The sequence below is a fragment of the Saccoglossus kowalevskii genome, chromosome 22 (genome assembly GCF_978046115.1).
Source record: "Saccoglossus kowalevskii chromosome 22, keSacKowa6.1, whole genome shotgun sequence".
Classification (NCBI taxonomy): domain Eukaryota; kingdom Metazoa; phylum Hemichordata; class Enteropneusta; family Harrimaniidae; genus Saccoglossus; species Saccoglossus kowalevskii.
Genome location: NC_140662.1, coordinates 2411031 through 2418404, shown reverse-complemented (window position 1 = coordinate 2418404; position 7374 = coordinate 2411031).

Here is a 7374-nt window from a genome sequence, read left to right as displayed (position 1 = left end):
TGATTATTTTTTTTTTAGACTACATGTTTGTTTTTGTATCTTGGATAAAGTTTTATTTATACCGTTTTACTGCCATAGTTTGTTTCAGTCACAAAATGTGTACAACCAAAAAGACACGGACAATAAAGCCATAAATAGGGAATAAAATAATGTTCCAGTGGGAAAGGAATTAATTATTTGTGTCACTTTTCCCTGATTTTTTTGCTTTTTCATTATCAGCTCCCCATTGAACTTCAACACTAGAGGGAATAATATGCTATTGTTAACTTCACCACTAGAGGGCATAATATGCTTTGGTTATCTTCAGCAATGGAGCGGCTTAGTCTTTTCCACGAAACGAAATGAAATAAAACTATATCAAATTTTTTAACGACATTGACAATCTCCACGTCATAGAAATAAATTTCTCGAGAAGATTTAGTTTGCAGCTCAATAAATACGAGTAACTAACATGCCAGCTCAATAAATAAATACGAGAAACTACAAGTAGTATATTATAATTATTTAGTATTTACTTGCTCATATTATCAATAGATTTTTATTAATTTATAGTGTCGTTTGGGGATAGCGCCCCTAACTGTCAGTTCCAAGTATCCTTTCAAAAATGGCTGATCGCTCACCCTTTTTATTTTGTTCCTAATTTTGGTTCGTTTGTGACTCGTTTGGGTAGTTTTTGGTTTGTTTGGCTCGTTTTTGGCTTGTTTTGGGGTAGTTTGGTACGTTTGTCTCGTTTTGGGTTGTTCCATGTTTTGTCAATCGAAATGGCGGTCATGCCATGTTATAGTTACTCGTATTTATTTATTGAGCTGTTATGATGTTAGTTACTGATATTTATTGAGCTGCAAACTAAATATTCATGAGAAATTTATTTCTATGTCGTTGAGATTTTCGATGTCGTTAAAAAATTTGATATAGTTTTATTTCGTTTTGTTTCGTTTCGTGGAAAAGACTAAGCCCAATAAAGGACATAAAATGCTTTCGTTAACTTCGCCACTAGAGGGCATAATATGCTATTACCAAGTTTACCACTAGGAACATAAGGCACTATTGTTAACTTCAGCACTAGAGGGCTTATAACATTGCAAATCACAATTTGTATGTGTAATTATGCAATTGTTGGAAACCAATCAGTGTGTTTGAATTTCACCGTCTCTGACAGCAGTGAATACAATCCAAACGCAATATACAGAGATAGCTTCTACTTATTCATTTATCCAGGGTTGTTTAAGTGTTGTGAATTGATGGATATTTTATCAGTGACTGACAACGTGAAGGTGCTTACAGAGTTTGTTTATAAAAGTTTGCATAAATACAAACATTGTGTTGTTTCTATATCAGTTGAATGTCATGTGATTGAGTTTTAACCAATCACAACATGCATTACAACAATCCTGATCAGTTTAACAGATGCATTCTTTATTTGCATACTAATTACATAAATTATTTTGACTGCTGTGTGAAATGCGTACATACGGAGTCCTTGCAACTACCATTGTTACAATGAAACTTGGAGTACGTAGATCCCTTGGAACAATGCACAAGCATTGATTAGTTTTTTAATTAGATAATTTGCATAACAAAATTTTTATAATTTGTATATTACTCGCAATATCCCATGAACCACTCAGATATAAATGAATCTTGGTAAATAGATGCTATGTGATATGAATTACGCGTTTAAGGCCTAAATTAGCTAATTTATAGATGTTTCTACTGATATCTGTAGTACCACTAAATTTAATGTCACACTTTACCCATAATTCATTTCTGAAGAATCAAGATCGTGGATTACGTAAACTGATGAAAAGTTGAATATCTAGAGAATGAAGTGATATAAAAAAAATCGGTAAATTGCATTTTTAACATTTGTTGAGCTCTTTCATCTTGGAGCATTTCGTTGTTAGCCTTGACTTTACCTTTAATATTTGTTTGTGATTCGGTTAATTCACATACATCAATTATTGATTTTTGGCCCCACGCACATGAACAGTTTGATGCATGAGCATAGTGCCCTCACACGGCAAAATGGAACGTTTCAGGTAACTTTGAAAAAGGCAATTTGTAGGTTTTAAATTGAAACTTGATTCATGAGTAGTTTTGGGTAATCCTGTTTATTTTAGGGCTAAAGTATATTGCTCTGTGGTGTAATGTGTCGTTCTGATGTGTATTGCGTTGTTCTGATGTGTAATATGTCGTTCTGTGGTGTAATATTTCGTTCTATGGTGTAATATGTTGTTCTGTGGTGTAATATGTCGTTCTGATGTGTATTATGTTCTGTGGTGTAATATTTCGTTCTGATGTGTAATATGTCATTCTGATGTGTATTATGTTGTTCTGATGTGTAATATGTCGTTCTGTGGTGTAATATGTTGTTCTGATGTGTGATATGTTATTCTGTGGTGTAATATGTCGTTCTGTGGTGTAATATGTTATTCTGTGGTGTAATATGTCGTTCTGATGTGTAATATGTTGTTCTGTGGTGTAATATGTTGTTCTGATGTGTATTATGTTGCTCTGTGGTGTAATAAGTCTTTCTGATGTGTATTGTGTTGCTCTGTGGTGTAATATGTCATTCCGATGAGTATTATGTTACTCTGTGGTGTAATATGTCGTTTTTTGTGTAGTATACTGCTCTGTGATGTAATAGGTCTTTGTGTAGTATGTCGTTCTGTGGTTTAGTATACTACACTGGTGTAACATTCAGTACTCAGTAAACTTTGTTTTGAAGTTTGGACAAAAGTGGGCGTGTTTTTTTGTGGAACTTTCCCAACTTGAACTGCAGCTGCTCTCATACTAGAGTCGGTTACGTGGTTCATCTTTACAAAACTATGTCATACCTAGTTAATACATTATTAGGGCGATAATATTTTATTAATTCCACAAACGCATGAAAAGAAACCACATAAAAACAACTTAAGATCTAAATAAGTCCGAAGATTTTTTTGGAAAAAATATATACTGAGGTTGCATTTAAGTCCATCGGACCTATGTACCATCGGAATAGCGAGCTGTCCCCTTCGGTGGAGTAGTATACCTCTCTGTGGTGTAGTATACTGCTCTGTAGTGTAGTACACTGATCTGTGGTGTAGTATACTGCTCTGTGGTGTAGTACACTGCTCTGTGGTGTAGTATACTGCCCTGTGGTGTAGTACACTGCTCTGTGGTGTAGTATACTGCTCTGTTGCGTAGTATACTGACCTGTGGTGTAGTATACTACTCTGTGGTGTAGTATACTGCTCTGAGGTGTAGTATAATGCTCTATGGTGTAGTATACTGCTCTGTAGTGTAGTATACTGCTCTGAGGTGTAGTATACTGCCCTGTGGTGTAGTATAATGCTCTGCAGTGTAGTGTACTGCCCTGTGGTGTAGTATACTACCCTGTCGTGTAGTATACTGCTCTATAGTGTAGTATACTGCTATGTGGTGTAGTATACTGCTCTGTAGTGTAGTATACTGCTCTGTGGTGTAGTATACTACTCTGTGATGTAGTATAATGCTCTGTAGTGTAGTATACTGCTCTGTGGTGTAGTATACTGCCCTGTGATGTAGTATACTACCCTGTCGTGTAGTATAATGCTCTGTAGTGTAGTATACTGCTCTGTAGTGTAGTATACTGCTCTATAGTGTAGTATACTGCTCTGTAGTGTAGTACAGTGCTCTGTGGTGTAGTATACTATTCTGTAGTGTAGCAAATGCTCTGTGGTGTAGTATACTGCCCTGTGGTGTAGTATACTGCTCTGTTGTGTAGTATACTGCTCTGTGGTGTAGTACACTGCTCTGTGGTGTATTATACTACTCTGTAGTGTAGCAAATGCTCTGTGGTGTAGTATACTGCTCTGTGGTGTAGTATACTGCCCTGTGGTGTAGTATACTGCTTTGTGGTGTAGTATACTGCTCTGTGGTGTAGTATGCTGCTCTGTAGTGTAGTATACTGCTCTGTGGTGTAGTATACTGCTTTGTGGTGTAGTATACTGCTCTGTGGTGTAGTATACTGCCCTGTGGTGTAGTATGCTGCTCTGTGGTGTAGTATACTGCTCTGTGGCGTAGTATACTGCTCTGTGGTGTAGTATACTGCTCTGTGGTGTAGTACACTTCTCTGTGGTGTAGTACACTGCCATGTGGTGTAACATACTATTCTGTAGTGTAGCAAATGCTCTGTGGTGTAGTATACTGCCCTGTGGTGTAATACACTGCTCTGTGGTGTAGTATACTGCCCTGTGGTGTAGTATACAACTCTCTAGTGTAGCAAATGCTCTGTGGTGTAGTATACTGCTCTGTAGTGTAGTATACTGCCCTGTGGTATAGTATGCTGCTCTGTGGTGTAGTATACTGCTCTGTGGTGTAGTATACTGCTCTGTAGTGCAGCAAATGCTATGTGGTGTATTATACTGCTCTGTGGTGTAGTATACTGACATGTAGTGTAGTATACTGCTCTCTGATGTAGTATACTGCTCTGTGATGTACTATACTGCTCTGTGGTATAGTATACTGCCCTGTGGTGTAGTATGCTGCTCTGTAGTGTAGTATACTGCCCTGTGGTGTAGTATACTGCTCTGTGGTGTAGTACACTGCTCTGTGGTGTAATATACTGCTCTGTTGTGTAATATACTGCTCTGTGGTGTAATATACTGCTCTGTGGTGTAATATGCTGCTCTGTGATGTAGTATACTGCTCAGTGGTGTAGTATACCACTCTGTAGTGCAGCAAATGCTCTGTGGTGTAGTATACTGCTCTGTGGTGTAGTGTGCTACTCTGTGGTGTAGTATAATTCTCTGTAGTGTAGTTCACTGCTCTGTGGTGTAATATACTGCTCTGTGGAGTAGTATACTGCTCTGTTGTGTAGTATACAGCTCTGTGGTGTAGTATACTGTTCTGTGGTGTAGTATACTGCCCTGTGGTGTAGTACACTGCTCTGTGGTGCAGTAAACTGCCCTGTGGTGTAGTATACTACTCTGTATTGTAGCAAATGCTCTGTGGTGTAGTATACTGCTCTGTGGTGTAGTACTCTGCTCTGTGGTGTAATATACTATTCTGTAGTGTAGCAAATGCTCTGTGGTGTAGTATACTGCTCTGTGGTGTAATACACTGCTCTGTGGTGTAATATACTGCCCTATGGTGTAGTATACTACTCTCTAGTGTAGCAAATGCTCTGTGGTGTAGTATAGTGCTCTGTGGTGTAGTATACTGCTCTGTGGTGTAGTATACTGCCCTGTGGTGTAGTATGCTGCTCTGTAGTGTAGTATACTGCCCTGTGGTGTAGTATACTGCTCTGTGGTGTAGTACACTGCTCTGTGGTGTAATATACTGCTCTGTTGTGTAATATACTGCTCTGTGGTGTAATATACTGCTCTGTGGTGTAATATACTGCTCTGTGATGTAGTATACTGCTCTGTGGTGTAGTATACCACTCTGTAGTGCAGCAAATGCTCTGTGGTGTAGTATACTGCTCTGTGGTGTAGTATACTGCCCTGTGGTGTAGTGTACTACTCTGTGCTGTAGTATAATTCTCTGTAGTGTAGTTCACTGCTCTGTGGTGTAATATACTGCTCTGTGGAGTAGTATACTGCTCTGTTATGTAGTATACAGCTCTGTGGTGTAGTATACTGCTCTGTGGTGTAGTACACTGCGCTGCGGTGTAATATACTGCTCTGTGGTGTAGTATACTGCTCTATTGTGTAGCATACTACTCTGTAGTGTAGCAAAGGCTCTGTGGTGTAGTATACTGCTTTGTGGTGTAGTACACTGTTCTGTGGTGTAGTATACTGCTCTGTGGTGTAGTATACTGCCCTGTGGTGTAGTACACTGCTCTGTGGTGCAGTAAACTGCCCTGTGGTGTAGTATACTACTCTGTAGTGTAGCAAATGCTCTGTGGTGTAGTATACTGCTCTGTGGTGTAGTATACTGCTCTGTGCTGTAGTACACTGCTCTGTGGTGTAGTACACTGCTCTGTGGTGTAGTATACTGCCATGTGGTGTAATATACTATTCTGTAGTGTAGCAAATGCTCTGTGGTGTAGTATACTGCTCTGTGGTGTAATACACTGCTCTGTGGTGTAGTATACTGCCCTGTGGTGTAGTATACTACTCTCTAGTGTAGCAAATGCTCTGTGGTGTAGTATAGTGCTCTGTGGTGTAGTATACTGCTCTGTGGTGTAGTATACTGATCTGTGGTGTAGCATACTGCTCTGTGATGTAGTATACTGCTCTGTGGTGTAGTATACTGCTCTGTGGTGTAGTATACTGCCCTGTAGTGTAGTATACTGCCCTGTGGTGTAGTACACTGCTCTGTGGTGTAATATACTGCTCTGTGGTGTAATATACTGCTCTGTGGTGTAGTATACCACTCTGTAGTGTAGCAAATGCTCTGTGGTGTAGTATAATGCTCTGTGGTGTAGTATACTGCCCTGTGTTGTAGTATACTACTCTGTGGTGTAGTATAATGCTCTGTAGTGCAGTACACTGCTCTGTGGTGTAATATACTGCTCTGTGGAGTAGTATACTGCTCTGTGGTGTAGTATACAGATCTGTGGTGTAGTATACTGCTCTGTGGTGTAGTACACTGCCCTGTGGTGTAATATTCTGCTCTGTGGTGTAGTATACTGCTCTATTGTGTAGTACACTACTCTGTAGTGTAGCAAAGGCTTTGTGGTGTAGTATATTGCTATGTAGTGTAGCTTATGCTCAGTGGTGTAGTATACTGCTCTGTGGTGTAGTATACTGTTCAGTGGTGTAGTATACTACACTGGTTTAGTATATTGCTATGTAGTGTAGCAAAGGCTCTGTGGTGTAGTATACTGCCCTGTGGTGTAGTATACCACTCTGTGGTGTAGTATAATGCTCTGTAGTGTAGTACACTGCTCTGTGGTGCAATATACTGCTCTGTGGAGTAGTATACTGCTCTGTGGTGTAGTATACAGCTCTGTGGTGTAGTATACTGCTCTGTGGTGTAGTACACTGCTCTGTGGTGTAGTACACTGCTCTGTGGTGTAATATTCTGCTCTGTGTTGTAGTATATTGCTATATAGTGTAGCAAAGGCTCTGTGGTGTAGTGTATTGCTATGTAGTGTAGCAAATGCTCAGTGGTGTAGTATACTGCTCAGTGGTGTAGTATACTGCTCTGTGTTGTAGTATATTGCTATATAGTGTAGCAAAGGCTCTGTGGTGTAGTATACTGCTCTGTGGTGTAGTACACTGCTCTGTGGTGTAATATACTGCTCTGTGGTGTAGTATACTGCTCTGTGGTGTAGTATACTACTCTGTAGTGTAGCAAATGCTCTGTGGTGAAGTATAATGCTCTGTAGTGTAGTACACTGCTCTGTGGTGTAATATACTGCTCTATGGTGTAGTATACTGCTCTGTGGTGTAGTATACGGCT